Source organism: Rhincodon typus, chromosome 26 (genome assembly GCF_021869965.1).
Source record: "Rhincodon typus isolate 14 chromosome 26, sRhiTyp1.1, whole genome shotgun sequence".
NCBI classification, from domain to species: Eukaryota; Metazoa; Chordata; class Chondrichthyes; order Orectolobiformes; family Rhincodontidae; genus Rhincodon; species Rhincodon typus.
In genome coordinates this window covers 39,901,285-39,919,526 of record NC_063357.1, presented here as the reverse complement: position 1 = coordinate 39,919,526, position 18,242 = coordinate 39,901,285, and the positions used below count along the sequence as shown (strand labels likewise).

General features: G+C 42.8%; 1 long non-coding RNA gene across 3 annotated transcripts in view; it reads left to right on the top strand.

Moving 5' to 3' along the window:
- The window catches only part of LOC125486176, a 238,423-nt gene that overhangs the window by 209,822 nt on the left and 10,359 nt on the right, over positions 1–18,242 (top strand). For all 3 annotated transcript variants that reach the window (XR_007264861.1, XR_007264863.1, XR_007264862.1), the window contains one exon: positions 17,255–17,332. This is a non-coding gene — a long non-coding RNA (uncharacterized LOC125486176). The remainder of the gene's footprint in view (positions 1–17,254; positions 17,333–18,242) is intronic.

Below are 18,242 nucleotides of genomic sequence, written 5' to 3'. Positions count from 1 at the left end.
AGCAGTACTTGGGCTGTTGGGACGCTTTTTTTGGGCATCTCTTGGCCTGCTGTGTTCATCCAACTCTACACCTTGTTATCTCTAGTCCTGTACCTATTTCTTATAGTCTTAAATTGTTAAGCTGTGCAATATAGCATTGCTTTTTGGAAGTAGTAAGAGGGACAATTCAAGACAGAGGACCAATTCTTGAGTTGAGAGAACTTTGATATAAAGATATAGGTTTATGACTGTGAGAGGGAGGCATTGTATTGGGAGATTTGGATTATTGGGCAGGTGGAAAGATTTTTTTCAGCATCAGGAAAAAGCACATACTGAAAAAAAAAGTCTGCTTAAAGGCTGATTGACAGTTAAGCTACAGTCGCCTGCCCTTTTACAGTATGATTGAGAATATGCCATTGAAAGTGAAACAGGAATGGCTGGATTCTCTCTTTTCAGAGATAGTCATTGCCTGGAATTTGTTTGGGGTGAACGTTTCCTGCCAATTATCAGCTAAACCCGAGTGCTCTCCAGCTCTTGCTGCATAAATTACTGACTGTTTCAATATATGAGGATTTAAGAATACTCTGCGATTCTCAGCCACATCCTTATTTCTGACCTCATTATGATGGAGGGAGAATATTGATGAAACAGTTGAAGATGGTTGGACCTAGCTCTACATCCATGAGGAACACTTACATTTATGCTCTGGGGTTGAGATTATTGGCCTCTAATAATGGTCATCTTCCTTTGTGTCCAGTATGACTCTAGCCAATGGAGAATTCTCCCTGATTCCCATTAATTTCAGTTTTGCTAGGTCTCATTGATGACACAGATGGTCAAATGCTGCTTTTTTGCCGTGGGTAGTCACTTGTGCCTCATGTTTAGATAGCTGATTTGTCCAAGTTTAGATAAATGTTGCAGTGAGGTCAAGAGCCAAGTAACTTTGTCAGAACCCACATTGAGCAAGTGATGAGCATTTTGTTGCTCTGTAACTGTTACTTGATAGCACTGTTGATGACAGGTTCCATAATTTTGCTCATGATCAACAGTAAACTAATGCAGCAATTAATTTTTAATTTGATGGTCTCAATGTTGTTTTCTAATGTGAAACAGTCTATTTGATTGTCACCCCATCCATGCCTTTAAATATTCACTACCCCATCACTGGCACATCAATGGATTACAGCAACTTGCCAAGATTTCGAAGGCAGCATCTTCCAAACCCACAACCTCTGTGAAGAAGAACAAATGCAGAAGGTGCAAGGGAATGCCACCCCACTGCAAGTCACATAATATCCTGTCTTGGGACAGTTAAGCTTTTCTTCCACTGTCACTGGGCCAAAATCCTGGAACTCCTTCCCTAATAGCGATGTGGGTGTACATAAACCATGTGGACAGCAGGGGTCCAAGCAGGTGGCTCATCACTAACTATTCAATGACAGCTTGAGTTGGCAGTAAATACTGGCCTTGCCAATGATAGTTGCACCTAAAGATCAAATATAAAAAAAAGTACATTAATGTCTTCAGTTGGAGGAATATAGATTTCTTCAAGGTGGATAAATCAATCCATTGAACCATTGAATCCAGCCTTTTGTTCGGTTGTCTTCTACCTTCTGCAAATGCTAAATCTCATTTAAATAGATTTTAAATCTTGTTTCCACTATATTAATCAGTAACTTTCTCCTTAAACTTGGAATCTGTTCTGCTATTAAACAGAAGATTCATAAAACTGTCAGTAGCAATATTTAGATCAGTGTGTAGTTAATCATTGCTGCAGGTGTCTGGGACTAACAATATCAGTAGCACAGAATGAGCAAACAATAGTTCCTATGTCAGAGAAAATGGAAGTTAATATGCAAGAATTATCAGATGTACCGGTTATGGTTGGGAAAAGGTATGTTGAACAGTTTATCTGGTTATCCTGGGTCTACTTTTCTCCAAGATGTATGCATCTGTGTGAGTGTGTTCTGCTTCTGCTAGGATTTTCTTATCAAACTTCTCATGGGCAACCAAAAGTCAGGTTTAATTGAACATGTGTTAATCCTAAATGACCCCACTTGGTATTTTGCTACATTTGTATTTTGGTGAATATGGTGGCGGCTTCAGATGGTGATCACCATAAATGTGTGACTCCTGTCTGGCGTATCACTTCACCATCATTGAGAATTACTGCAGTCTTAGTAAATCCATATTACTATATGTTTCAGAGATGTAGCTCATTCTCAGGAGTGTAGGAGTAGATAAGTGGCTTGAATTTATTTCAGATTAAATTTTACTCAATTGTCATTTGATTGAGAGGACAGAAAGCATCTTCTTCCTGAAGTGCTGCTAGAAAAATTTATGTGCTGTCCAGACACTATAAGGTTGATTGCAGTAATTCCTATCTATCTCTCTCCCATCCAATGAAAAGGTGCTTATTTCTTCTGATTAGAAAATATTTCTGCACTTCACACTCACTTTTTGTATCAGGTGGTTCTGTGTTGGATATAGCACAGGTTAGATGCAGGGTAAAGCTCTTTTTAATCTACCCTAATCCTGTTGGCAAAAGAACATATTTAACTGCAGCATTATGACATTCCTGCTTAGCATACCAATGACTCTTGTAACTATTTATTTTAATGCCAGTCTTGCCTCAGAAAGAGAAATGCTTAGAAAGCCCATTTGGAGTAAGCTAATTAGTATTGTTTTCATAGAAAGAGTCCTGACATGTGAGCTGGTTTGTGACTCTGTTATGATGAGTGAAATGAATGAATGAAATATTATGATGCTTTTCATTATTTATTCTCTTTGAATGAGATATGCACATTTGTTTCAGTATTTCATTTTGCATATAGCACAATTTCTTTACAAGGTTTCTCTACTGCTCTCTTTTCTTTCCTTCCATTCCTATTTTCTGTCATTCCTGAACATGTTGCCACAAAAATGTGTTAGATATAACCAGGGCTATGGATCAAAGTAATGAATTCAACTGGCCCAGGATGAAGAGAATGTCAGCCTTGTCACCAGCACCAGTTATCATTTGATCTGACATCAGCATCCCTCTTATTTGCAAGTCCCTTACTTTGTCCTTCATTTGAAAAGAACTGTTTTCAGGATGTGTGGAAGATCATATTTATTATCTAGTTTCACTGTCTTTGACAGAATATTTGTGGATCTGTTTTGAATCATTACAGCCCTTTAGTAATGCTGTTTTCATGTCGGAATTAAGTAGGGTTTCCAGGGTGTTGCTCCTGCAGAGATGAAGGAATTGCAAAAATATGTTCAAGTTACCGATGAGACGTGACTTGGAAGTGAACTTGCAGGTCAAGGTTCAACTCTTGCTCTTCATTATGGTAGAGGTTGCAGAGCTGGGACATCTTGTTGATTTGGACGTCAAATTAAAAAGCAGAACCACAAAGAATCATTACTTTAGACTCATGAAAATTGGCATAGGGCAAGAAAGTTTAGTGAGATTAATGTGTGGCTCAAAGATTGGTGTAGTAGTGGTGGTGTAGTAGAAGTGGGATATGAATTGTAGGACTCTGGAACTAGTACTGAGACAGAGAGGACTATACTGTTGGGATCGTTTCCACCTAAAGCATGTTAGGGCCATTGTTCTAGTGAGCTGCGTGACCAGGAAAGTACAAAGTATTTCAGACTATTAGTTGGGGCAAGAGATCAAATTTGGAAAGATATGTTAAATCAAAGAGTAGAGAGAAAGCAAGATGCAAAGGTCTTAATGTGGGAAATGATAAACATGCATTGACGAGAAGGGACAGAACGAGTCATCAGTAGAAAAGGCTAGAAGTTGCAAAAATAATAAAAGATAAACTACAAGAAGTAGTCTGCACTGTTGGGAATTTGCAACATTCATATCACTATATTTAAAGCCCAACTCCACAACACCTCCAGACCCTGAGAGCCGGGAGCTGCTCCTTACTCTGTGGTTCTGCTGTGCTGGAGCTGAACAAATGACTCAGAGTGGCAAGTTTGCATCCTGTTTCTCCAATGGGAGATTCACTGAAGGGGCATGCTTTTTCCCCCAGGTGGCAAAGGAGACCATGCCACCAGATACAGCCTGGATGGTGATAGCCAACTGGGTCAATGCCATCTCCAAGGTGAAAAGAAATCACCAGCAATGCATAAGAAGGTTAATGACCTTCTGTCCTCTGCTAAAGTGAGTGACACTATTTTCTCTCTGCTCCGTCACACTCACGGGCCCACCAATATTCAGTCAGACTGTGCCATTTTACACATCTCTCACTATGGGTCATAGACTGCAGCTCTTGCTTTGCATGCATCATTTCCGTTCAATGGATGGAATCTTACTAGGCACTGAGTGGTGAGAACCAGGTGAGATATTTGGGCATTGAGATAATCTTGCTGCGTCTTGTTTACTTTTCTGAACTGCTGTGGCAAGATTCTTGCTAGTTATTGGTGAGCTCTCAATTAACAGTCAGCATTGCTTGGTAAACAACTTTTTAACAGTGAAACTTATAATGGGTTGCAATCTTGTTAAACTCGCTGTACAAAGTAGCTGTTGGGAAAGCTTAACTTGGAAACCAGAGCAAGTTCTTGGCGGGTTGCTCCATCTTGCCCCCAGACAAACTGTGGAGCAGTGCAAAACCCACCAGCACCAGCCGGACATATCCTTCCACCATGGACATTGACACTCCACTTTCAGGGAGGCATCACCAGCATCCTGGCGTCCTCCAGTGTACTGGCAATGTGTCCTGTAAGGACAGACTGGTCAGGGAGGGTACGCTGACAGCCAGCAGTGCATGGAACCCATTACACAACTTTTACCAGGCTGTCTACTACGGCTGCTCCCATGCTGTCTCACATTCCCCTGGTGCCGCCCAGAATGCCTGCAGCATGCAATGCCTTGCCATCCCTTGTTGTGCCATGCATTGCATTATCGCAGTGCCAGGTAGGTGGCCGTGCTGTGCAACCATCCTCAGTCAAGGGCACATACATCTTGTCCTGCAGATATTTTCTAATTAATCAGCTCAAAGATGTTATTACACAATTCTGCAGCAGGCAGGACTTTAACCCGGGCCTCCTCGTCTTGAGTTAGTGACACTATCTCTGCACCAAAAGAGCCTTACATCTTGCCTTATATTAGTGTTGGCATGTCAATCTAGCACCACATTGCCTCAGCATTTTTGCCAAATGCACAGCATCTGCAGCAAGCAGTGCAACATATCAGAAAGTTGTGAGGAGCAGTTTGCAGCGAAGTCCGTGGGGACAGGGGTCCCAGCATGGTTAGTCAAGGGCAATCTCTAATCTCTGATCCTGAATTAGGGATTCAGCCAAAGTGAGGCTTCTGGACAGGGTTGCGCCCAGGGACTGTGCCTTCGTGCTGTAGGAAGCGGGTCACAGTCAGTCATTTGATTCAATAAGAGCCAATCCAGTGGAGAGGGGGAGGGACCGTCACAGCTGGGGACTTGTGTATCCACCAGCTAGGTGTGTAGATAGGTGAGCGCTATCGCTGGCAGGTCAAGTCAGTCAAGAGGGTGGGCTACGGTCATCCCATTGCCTCTAATCACAGGTGTGAGGAAGTTGGGGGCAGGGGTGGCAGGTGGGTAGTTGGAATTCCATGTACGTCCCTGAGTGATGATCAGGACGTGTGAAATCTGTAGGATTGACACAATGGACACTGAGAAAGGAGATTGTGATGTTGGGAGTCTCAGTGGCATGTTAGCACTAAAGCTAAAAACCACTGGCAAAGGACCACTCCCTGTTGCTCCCGTCATGAAGCTATATGGATGGAGCACAATGTTGAGGAGAATAACTGTGAAGGCACTCACAATGGGTTGAGTGATTGAGTTGATGTATGAGGGAGGCGCCTGCATCTGCAAACAATCACTGGGCCTTCACAGGGGAGCAAAGTTGTCCTTCAACACATGTAATCTTACCAACATGGACACACAGGATCTCTACTCCTTGGCCATCCTACAGCAATGACTGCCCTGGTTACACTTCCCTGTACACAGCTCTACACACTCCTGCACACATAGTCAGCTGAGCAGTAGGCAGTGGGTGGGAGAGACCAAGTTGTAGCAGTGAGCTAATGCCATGCATGCACATTGCTAACCCTGCTTCCATGTCATGTATTCAAGGCTTATCATGCACTTCAACCATTGTGCTTCGTTAATGGTGCTATGAAGCGTCTGCGGGCAAAATGGATACAGAGACAACCACACGAACAGTGAAACGGTAGAGTTTATCAAATGTGATAACTATTGAACTAACATTGCTTGAAAACTAAACTTTTACCATGACATTGTTGGAAAAAAATATCTGTAGATGACATTGTATGCCAAAGAAAAACTATTTATATCACATCATATACTGCACAAAATGTTTGAGTTTCCTAGAAATTTATGGAGTTTGCTCCCACTCTCCTGCTGTGACACTAAGCTCCCCTGTTCTGCACATGGAGTGGAGGCAGCCTGTTCCATTGTAGAACCTGTTGGCCCTGTACCTGGAAGTTTGGTTAAGCTTTATATTTGGATGGGCGAGGTAGCTGAGGGTCATCTTGTCAGAGACAAATTGACCGTCCTTGGCTGGAATGTCTCAGAGTTGGATGGGGCTGGGCGGGCAGGCAGGCTGAGAAATGGAAGTCTTGGCAATCTCAGCAGTGTGCTGAATAGAGATTGTAGAGCGGCTGGTGCGTGGTTCCTCCATCAGCTGGATACCTTATGGCACCACCCTGTTTCCCTGAGAGGAAATGGACTAGGGTCAAGGCTCCCCATCTCGTTCTTGCTGTGCCCTCTGAGCTGAGGACCAATGTGTGGGGCAATGGAATCAAGTTTTGTTGACTGTCTAGCAGCTCCTGTGGATGCTGGGTCTGTCTATCCCTGGCATCTACCAACCTGTGCATGAAGGCAGGCAGTCACAGGACTGCTGCAGAGTCTGGTTGATTAGAGGCTGTGCATCACTAGACTGGCTGATCTTTCCAGCTTCTCAACAATGAAGGCCAGTGAGTCCTGTATGCTTGCCTGGTACTGCTGCTGTTTCTTATGCACTTGGGCAAAGTCTGTCATTCTTGAGACTGCAGGGGACTCAGCAAATGTCTGGTCTCCAGCAACCCTCACCCAGTGGAACGCCAGTGGCATTTCTCTCTCACCCATGTGTGGAGCTGTTGGCGTGTGGAATTCACTAGGTGCCCTTATAGAGCCCACTGAGATTTCCTCATATGTACTGCTGGGAGATCCAGGAGGCAGTGCAGATGATAATCCTTCCAATATATCTGCAATATCATCCAGGGAGATCAAGAAACTCACCTCTGTGGGAAATGAGCTGGTTTTTTTGGGGGTGGGGGTGTTGGGTCTACCTGTAAGACATAAAGAAGCAGAAGGTGTTGTAGCCTTTGCTTAATCATGGTTGGTTAATGTGACTGTTGCAGTGGGATGATGATGGATGTCTTCATACCTCACAGGAGCAATTTCTATCTCCTCCCACCAGGGCAAGAATACTTTCCTTGGAGGGGGTGAGGACACAGATATTCTGCAACCCAATGCCTGACCAACTTTGCTGTGCCTTGTTATGGGATGTCCTACTCTGTAATGAAATAAACAGTCCAATTGAGTAAGATCCAAGTGGGTGACATGGCTGTTAGTGTTGGTGAATGTGGAGGAAGGCTGTTGAGGTGTTCTGAGAGAGTGTGGAAGCAGGCAGAGAGCATGCGCTATGGGTATATTGGAGGTATTGAGAATGAGTGAGGGGAGGTGTTACATGCAGCAGAGAATTGTCAGAGCATAAGCATTGGTGGGTGATAAGTGCCGAGGTTCAAGTCAGAGTAAAGTAGCAGATATCAGCGTATTGCACTGACCCATCATCCTCACATGTCTGTAGGTGGTCAAGAAAGGTCTCTGGCACTCGGAGGACACCACGCACTGGCTCAGCCCGAGGCAGAAAGTGAGTCTCAGCCATTAGTGACTTCATGAAAATTCATAGGGAGGCTCAGCAATAGCAAGCATAGAGTCAGAGAGTTGTACAGCATGGAGACAGACCATTCGGCCCAACTCGTTCATTCTGACCAGGTATCCTAGATTAATTTTGTCCCATTTGCCAGCATTTGGCCCGTATCCCTTTAAACCCCACCTATTCAAATATCCATCCACATGCCTTTTAGATGTTGTAATCGTACCAGCCTCCTTCACTTCCTCTGGCAGCTCATTCCATACACGCACCACCCTTTGCGTGAAAAAGTTACTCCTTATGTCCCTTTTAAATCTTTCCCCTCTCACCTTAAACTTATGCCCTCCTGTTTTGGACTGCAGCATCCTGGGGAAAAGACCTTGGCTATTCACTCTATCCATTCTCCTCATGATTTCATAAACCTCTACAATGTCACGCCTCAATCTCCTCACTCCAGGGAAAATAGCCCCAGCCTATTCAGCCACTCACCATAGCTCAAATCCTCCAACCCTGGAAACATCCTTGTAAATCTTTTCTGAACCCTTTCAAGTTTCATCCTACAGCCGCAACATGACCTCCCAACTCCTATACTCAACACACTGACCAGTAAAGGCAAGCGTACCAAACGCCGCCCTCACTATCCTATCTACCTGCGACTCCACTTTCAAAGAACTGTGAACCTGCACTCCAAGGTCTCTTTGTTCAGCAACACCCCCCAGGACCTTACCATTAAGTGTATAAGTCCTGCCCTGACTTGCCTTTCCAAAATGCAGCACCTCACATTTATCCAAATTAAACTCCATCTACCACTTCTCGGCCCATTGGCCTAACTGATCAAGGTCCTGTTGTACTCTGAATAACCTTCCTCACTGTCCACTACACCTCCAATTTTGATGCAGACTTACTAACCATACCTCTTTTGTTCACATCCAAATCATTTAATAAATGATGAAGAGCAGTGGATGTGGCACCGATCCCTGTGGCACACTGCTAGCCACAGGTCTCCAGTCTGAAAAACAACCCTCTACTACCACCATCTGTCTTCTTCCTTCGTGCCAGTTTTGTATCCAAATGGACCCAAAGCAGTTTTGTCAGAGACAGCCTAGAAACTAGATCAAATGTTGGGAGTCAGTGCTATGTTTGCTTTAGCTTGGGTTGTCTAGCTGTATCCGTGGATAGACTGTCTACCACCATGAACAGCCAAGTCCAGCATACTCAGGGTCTGCTGGATATGTGCACAGACTTGTGCTACTTTACAATAGCCATTGGCGCTCATCATTGTGGCAAGGCTAGAGGAGGATCAAGGCTTTCAACCTCACTCCAGTACCACTTCGTCTCTCAGAGACAGCTTGGTGCCAGTAGGCACCCACATTCAGGAGAACCATGCGCAAACACATCCCAAGGATAGAAGAAGTAATGAGCATACATTGCTCATTTCTCACGAGCAAAGGACCCATTGATTGGAGATAGTGTCAGATGTCAGGGATCCTTGAACCATCATGATGGTAGCGAAGGTAATGCACTCTAATGTAGATAACACTGAGATTAAAAGCAATATACAGGAACTGTAGTAGTGACTGCACTGCATAGCTCATCTGGACTTACACCCAACCAATGAGTGAGAGGATAGAATGTAAGATTCCATACAATTCTGTAGGCAATGTTATATTCTGTATTTCAGCTTATGAGGGAATGCACTGTCATTTATGGTTGGAAGACTTGTGATAAGAAATTCACATCTCCAATCTCCAGGAAGTCCAGACCTGGTTCATTCTTTTTGGAAGTCGGTCTCTATTAGGTTCTGTTTAGCCTCTTGAGCTCAATGGTGCAGCTGTTGCATGTCCCTGCAGGTCAATGTCATCCTCCCCGTAACCACTGCCCCTTGACATGCAATGGTGTTACAATCACTGAGTTCCTCATTATCAACATTCTGGTAGTTATCATTGATCAGAAACTCAACTGGACTCATCATATAAACACACTGGCTACAAGAGCAGGTCACAGGCTAGTGGTGGTGAGTAACTCACCTCCTGACTCCCCAAAGCCTGTCCACCATCTACAAGTCACAAGTCGGGAGTGTATTAGAATGCTGTCCATTGTCTGGATGAGTGCAGCCCCAGCAAGAGTCAAGAAGCTTGACACGATCCAGGCAGCCTGATTGATTGGCACGACATCTACAAGCATCCACTCCCTCCAACGGCACTCAGTAGCAGCAGTGTATACTATCTACAAGATGCAATGCAGAAATTCACCAAAGATCCTCAGACAACACCTTCCAAACCCACGACCACTTCCATCTCGAAGGCAATGGCAGTAGAATCATGGGAACATCACCACTTTCAAGTTCCCTTCCAAGCCATTCACCATCCTGACTTGGAAATGTGTCACTGTTCCTTCACTGTCGCTGGGTCAAAATCCTGGAATTCCCTCCCTAATGGCATTGTGGGTCTGCACACAGCACGTGAACTTTCAGTAGTTCAAGAAGGCAGCTCACCACCACCTTCTCAAGGGCAACTAGGGATGGGCAATAAATGCTGACCAGCCATGATGCCCACATCCCACAAATAGATAAATAAAATATAAATCACAGAGCATGGCTGTAACTTCCCCATTTTGCCTGCATCTAGGACATCCCTCTTTCATTGCTCTAGTTATGATGCAGCATATCCTTTCTGTATTATTTTGCAAAGCTGTACAGGTATCAGAACCTTATCTTAAGAATTCCCAAGGCTTCCTGCATTATGGCCCTGATGGAAACATGTAGAGCATTGTGCTATTCTGCATCAGTTGAGAGTTTTGTTAACAGTGTCATCAACCAATTTGGAGGGGCTAGCCCTTGTCTCCCAACAGCCTTCCCAGGATTGCCTAAGGACTTTGGAAGGATACAGCAACCTGAGACTTCTCCAGTATGTACGCATCATGGCAGCTTCCAGGATATGCTAGGGCACACCTCCAGAAACAGACATCTTTTGACACGGATCTGTTAGGCATTGATGAAGTAGAGGCCTTTTCAGTTGATTAACTATGCAAGTGAGTGAGCACTAAGAATGCGGGCTAAGAGGAATGTATATGTATGTGTGTGTCTCAAAGTGACCTGGCAGAAGCATATAAGGCTTAAGTATCCGCGAGCACCATTGTGCTGTCCTGATGGGCTGAAGTGGTGAGTGAGTTCTTCTGAAAGCAGCCATGATGATGTGGTTTGGCTAGTTGTTCAGCCCACATTAATGGGATGGACAGGATTGTGTCCATTGGATATTCAGGGAGGTAGTCATGGTGTGCATTTGAATTAAGGCCAAGAGAAGCAAGTGAAGAGCTTTTGTGCCAGGGAGCTGCTCTGACTTTATATTGGCCATTACGTCTAATTTCTCAAGGACAACAGCAGGGGAGCTGCATGGAAAGGAGGCAGGGTTAACTATCACTGAGGTGCAAATGCAGGTAAATAGTGAGGTCGCTGTTCGTTACCAAGATTCAGAAGTCTTCACTGAAATTTGAGGAGAAAATCAGAAATTTCATCTGATATTTCCATTCTCACCCTATTTTCCCAACTGTCTTGCAATTGTCCACACCTCTTAATCAGACAGAATCATAGAATCCCTACAGTGTGAAAGAAGGCCATTCGGCCCATCGAGTCCACACTGACCCTCCAAAGAGCATCCCACCCAGACCCACCCGCCTACCCTGTCTCTCTAAACCTGCATTTCCCATGGCTAATCCACCTGGATTGGATGAAAGAGTGCCATATTGTATAGATGCCACATCAAAGGTTACTACAAAAGATAAAAGCTGATGGTGTTGAGGATAACATATAGACGTAGAAGGACACAAAGACCAGCTATTAGGAAAGAAAGAGTAGGCATTAATGGGTGACTTTCTGCTTGGCAAGGTATAATGAATGATGTGCCACAGGCATTAGTGCCTTGGCTCAACTTTTTATCATTTACTTAAATTGAATTTATGGGATTGAGTGTATGGTTGCTAAATTTGCTAATGACTCAAAGATTAGAGGGAAGTAAATTGTGAAGCGGACATGAGGGTCTACAGAAGGATATCGATCAGTGAAACGAATTGGCAAAAATTTGCACGAGGATGTAGACTGCTGATCAGATGAGCTGATCAGTGGCAAATGGAATTCAATCCGGATAAGTGTGAGGTGATGCACTTGAGTAGGACAAACAAGTTGAGTTAGACCAAAGGATCTGTTTCTGTGCTGCCTGGCTCTATGACTCTATAAGTCAAGAAAATAAATGATGAACAGTAGGACCATGGGAGGCACCGAGGATTAGAGGGACCTTGGTGTGCATGTCCCTTAAGGTAGCAGAACAGGTGGATGAGAGATAGTAGGAACTGCTGATGCTGGAAAATCTGAGATAACAAGGTGTAGAGCTGGATGAACACAGTAGGCCAAGCAGCATCACAGGAGCAGGAAGGCTGACGTTTCGGGCCTAGACCCTTCACGTCAGCCTTCCTGCTCCTATGATGCTGCTTGGCCTGCTGTGTTCATCCAGCTGTACACCTTGTTATCTTAGAACAGGTGGATGAAGTGGTTAAGAATGTAGCTGGGACACTTGCCCTTATTAACCAAGGCATAGAGATTAAGAGCAAGGAGGTTAGGCCAGACCGTAAAAAGTTAGTTAGGCCACAGCTGAAATATTGTGTGCAGTTCTGGAATCCAAATTATAGAAGGGACGTGATAGTGGAGAGGGTGCAGAAGAGATTTACCGTGATGCTGCCTGGGCTAGGAAGAGATTGGACATACTGGGGTGGTTTTCTTTAAAAGGAATGTGAGGAAAAGCTTTTTCACCAGAGGAAGGTGTGAAAATTGGAACTCACTGTCTATAAGGGTTGTGAAGGCAGAAACCCTCATACAACTTAAAAAGCATTTAGATGTGCACTTGCGATGCCAAACTGTTTAAGGCTATCTACCAAATGCTGGAAAATGGGATTACAATATTTAGGTGGTTGTTTTTAACTGCTGCAGACTTGATGGGCTGAAGGGCATTTTTCTTTTGCAAAGATCTCTATGACTAAGGGCAAGAGGTAACTTGATTGAAATATTAAGACCCAAGGAGGTCTTGACAGAATCTTGTGAAAACTCCTTAAAGTATGGGTCACTATATAAAAACGAGAGACCAACCATTTAGGACAGAGGTGAGGAAAAAGAATCTTCATAGAGAGTTGTGAGTCTTTGACACTCCTTTCCTGAAAAGGTGGTGGAAGCAGAGTCCTTGAATATTTGTAAGAGAGTGGTATTTAGATTCTTGATAAGCAAGCGGGTGAAACCTCATTGGGGGAGTAGGCAGCAATAAGCAGATCAGCTATGATCTTACTGAATGGTGAGGCAAGCTTTAGGAGTCGTGTGGCCTACTCCTGGTCCTACTTCTAATGTCCGTCTGAATTAAGCTCGGTGATTTCGCTGTATTAATTTTGTAATGCATCCTTCGGTTACATTGATTGAGGGCTAATTCAGTGGTGGAGCACCGAAATGTTAGGTTTGTTTGTGTTGTTCCAGTTTAGGATGACATTCTTAAAAAAAAAAAAAATTCATGGGATGTGAGCACAAATGGCAGGACAAGCATTTAATGCCCTTCCCAAGAAGTTGTTGGGAAGCCAATGAGCTAACTTCTTGAACAACAGCAATCTAGATAAACACACAGCGATGTTAAAGAGAATGTTCCTATTTTTGAAGCAGTGAGAGTGAAGGAAAAGTGATAAATTTCTAAGTAAGAATAATCTGTGCCTTTGAGGGGAATTGTTGGCTGTCACTGCATTTACTGTGGATGGAGTGAATGTTTTAAAATGTGGATGGGCTGCCAATTAAAGGGACTATTTTGAACTGGATTGTGGCAAGCTTGTCAAATATTACTGGAACTGGACTCATCTAGACGATTGGAAGGTATTACATCACACTCCTGACTGGTGGACTAGCTTTGAGTTGTCAAAAGTCAATCCACTCATTGCAGAGTGCTCAGTTTTTGCCCTGATCTTATCGTCACAATGTCACTGTTACTTTGGCTAATTCAGTTCAGCTTCAGATTGCTGGAACTTCCTGCCCTTGCTGTTAGCCAAGCTATCGATAATTAAAAATTTAGCGCTGGTCATGCTCCTGTTAAAGTGCTTCACTAGCTGAAGGTCCATCTCTCAGATGAGACATTAAATAGGTCTCTGACCTATCAGATGGATGTTAAAGATCCTGTTATGTTATTTGAAGAAACAGAGGACTGTTCTTCCCTTTGTCATATTTATCCTAAGAACAACGTCCCTGCATCACGTTTTGGTTACTAATCCCATTGCTGTTTGTGAGATTCTGCTGTGTACAAATTGGCTACTGAATTTGCTATGCATCAAACTACTTAACTGGCTATAAAGTGCTTTGGGATGTTATGAGATTACAAAAGGCATTAAGGAAATGCAATACTTTATTTACGTCATTTTTTTAAAGCAAGTCTGAACTGATGTCTTGAGCTGAGTGGTTTTGGCAGAACCCAAGCATCCTCAGTAGAATTTATGTGCTGGCATTATTACTGAATCCTTCCAGTTATTTACAGGGAAAGCTCACAAAAGGCTCAGGGGAACCTTTATCTGCAGTTTTAAATTAACTGTAGTTCAAGTAAAATATTTCTTGGCAAAGTCATTTTATGTATTTATCAGGATGTAACTTTGTAATTCAGCAGTTATATTTTGTAATTGTTAGAGTATGCATTATAGTTATTATGTATCGTATGCATGTTTTGGAAGGTAAGAAGGAATTGGCAGAATAGAGTATTTGGTGCTGCCTGCCAGCTGACATACTTCAGTAGAACTGGCACTAAACAAGTGTATTTTGCTGTTGGAATTACCTCTGTTTTAGTTACTTAAATATGTCAACAAATACTATCTGAATGTTATGACATTGTTTAAATGTTGGCTGACTGTCATTATAAAACTGTAGCTGCAAACTGAATTGACAATAACTTGATCTGAAAATCCAAATATTTACAAAAACAGTAGTGTGGTAGAAAGTTTGAAAGCTTTACTTTATCATCATAGTAAATTGCACAGCAATGGCTGTTGGATATTTGTCCTGTATTGTTGCTGATTTCCAAGCTGTTAGGCTGCTGCCAGGGTAGTGGGCACACACCTCTCGGAAGTGGGAGCAGTGATCACAGATCATCTGAATATTAATCTAATTGAAAACCTTTCTAATGATGAATTCCCCAGTATTTTGATATGGCCCTCTTAGTGCCATATGTGTGCAGTCAGCAAGAACCTGGGTCTGAGGGATGCCTGTTCCTGGCTCCTACTGCCTGGGCTGTGCACTAACTTTGTCATGTGGGAATAAAATGAACCATTGCGACCCCACATGGATGGTATAATCTTTGTCCTAATGAATTTTGGGAGCATGACTGAGAGATCCCACTCAGCCCACCCACTGGCTCCTGGAAGGAGACAGTCAAATAGAAGTTCAAAGCAGCTATCTCCTTCACAGCCACCAGGAGAGAAAGGCCTCCCGATCCTGCATCCCACATGTTCTGTTCTAGTATTTGCTAAATGTCCGTCACAGTGTCCTGGGACATATGGAGCCTGGCTAGCACTGCACTTTGCTCATCCCCAGGAAATGGAGTAGGGGCCAAAAAACTCTGGGTGTTCTGTGGACCCCACACATCCTAAGGGGCTATGAGCTGTCACCTCTCCTTTAGCTGGATGCTGCTCAGTTTCTGTGACAGTCTGCTGCTGGTCCTGGGTTTGCCATTGGTGCTGATTCTGTTGAATCTGCCTACATGCTCTTAGGGAGACAGTTACAGTGAGCAAAATGTCACCTGGAGTTTCAAAATTCAACTTTTTCCCCTAAAGAAGCATGAACATCAATATTATAATGGAATTTATCCTGTTACAATGACTTTTCTAGCTTTCAAAACTGAAGTAAGTCTCTAGAACGAACAGTTCTGAAGAAGTCATACTGGACTCAAAGCATTAACTCTGTTCCTCCCTCCACCAATTCTTCCAGACCTGCTGAGTTTCTCCAGCATTCACTGTGTTTGGTACAATGAGTGGAATCTTATTTCTTACTTGTTTTGGGAGGGATAGCCTCATTTTGTAAATTTGGTCATTCTGGGAATGTTGATCACAACATAGAAATATAAGAATTAGGAGCAGGAGTAGGCTACTTGACCCCCTTGAACCTGCTCCGCCATTTAACAAGATCATGGCTGATCTAATTACTCCATGGTTGCCCTTAACCCTGACACCCATTCAGTTCCTTGCTGGTCAAGAATCTACTCTGCCTTAAAAATATTCAGACTCTACTTCCACCACCTTTTGTGGAAAATTTCCAAAGTCTCAGGAACCCATGAGAACAAAAGCTTTGGCAAATGAGGTTAAGGAGAATCCAAAGGGATTCTACAAATACCTTAAAGACAAAAGGGTAACTAGGGAGAGAATAGGGCCTCTTAAAGATCAGCAAGGCTGCCAATGTGTGGAGGGAGATAGGGGAAATACTAAATGAATATTTTGCATCAATGTTTACTGTGGAGAAGGATATAGGAGGTAGAGAATTTGGGTAATAAATAACAACATCTTGAAAAATGCCCATATTACAGAGGAGGAGGTGCTGGATGTCTTAACAAGCATAAAGTTGGATAAATCCCCGGGACCTGATCAGGTGTACCCTAGAATTTGGCAGAAGCTAGGAAAATGATTGTTGGCCCCCTTGCTGAGATATTTGTAGCCACATGTGAGCTGCCAGAAGACTGGAAGTTGGCTAATGTAGTGTCAATATTTAAGGTAGTAAGGAGAAGCCAGGGGACTATAGACCAGTGAGCCTGACATCGATGATGGGCAAGTTGTTGGAGGGAATCCTGAGGGACAAGACTTTCATGTATTTGGAAGGGCAAGGACTGATTAGGGAAGGTCAACGTGGCTTTGTGCGTGGGAAATTGTGTCTCATTAACCAAAAGGATTTTCTCATTACCAAAGTGATGACTAGTGCTGATGATTGCTGGACAGACCACTGGCTTACTCGCTACTGCAAATCTCTAAGTTTCTATATTTCTGAGCTTGGAAGAGAAAGAAGTAGAGTATATGCTAGTAAGGCTGGAGAAGTATCGGTTTGGCATAAAGATTGGCCTGGGCAATTTGGGCCAAAGTTCTGTTTCTGTGCATTAAAATTCTATCTAATTGTTTCTCCCAATAGGTTGGTTGGAAAATGGCTTTGCAACAGAAGTATAAGAGTATTAAACTTGCAACTTACATTAGCTAGTTAGCTTTTAGTATTCTAAGTAATGTAGATATTGAACTGATTCTTGTACCCAGCATAAATGTTTTTCTTTCTTATATAATCCTATATATATATTTTATTTAATCCTACTTTTTTCTCCAATGCATTCTTTTTTAGGATAAAATGAAGTATAACGTCTAGTCGATGCTCGTGCTGCTTAAGGGACTGTCATACAGGAAGGTTCACTTTTGGAAGGTAAGACTGTCCCTTTTAGTTTTTTTCACCTAGATTAGTGAAGGTTCTGCCTGCATCCATACTGAAGGTTCCAAACTCTGGGTGTCTGTACCCAAAGATCATGATATTTCAACATGACATTAGTATTTAACAAATATTTATTACAGTTATAAACATTTTCTGTGTAAATATCTGGTTGGATCGCAGAAACTGTCCTTTGCAAGTTAAGATTCAGGGTCACTGAGAATGTTTTAGTGTTCATGGATGGATCCAGGCCTATGTTTATATTTTCAGGAAATCCTCAAAACCACCACTGGTGGTCATATTGAGAACTATCAACATGCGCTCAATGAAAGTGAGTTAGTTTAATTGTCACTTGACGTGGGAAAACCTACCTGTCCATGCTGCGATAGGTATTATGGCATCCTTTATTAAATCAGAATTCAGATACAGTCCCCACTGTTTTATGGTGAGTTGTGTTTGTGTTATCACAATTTATCTCAAATACATGATGACCAGTTAATTACCGTAACGCCATTACTATAAAACAAAATGCTCATTCTATTCTCAGTTTTCATTTCAGTTATCTCACTTTACATTCTGACCTTTGGTTTTATTTAATTCTGTCAGTGCTTAGTACAAACTGTGTCCTGCAATATTTATATAGGTTGCAAGGATTTAAGTACTCAAATAGTAATGGAACATTGACAAAGTGCTACTAACATATTTACTAATGTTTGTTCTTGTATTCAGTCCATTTGTTGAGGTACAAAATAATGAGCAATTACAGTTGGTTCTACTCAAAACAAACAGGGCACTTGAGTTTCCACACCTGATAACTTTGAAATTGACATTAAAGCAAAATGGGTGTTATGGCTGTGTGAGTGACTGTTCATTTTAGATCTGGTGTTTAAGAGATAGGGACTGTAAT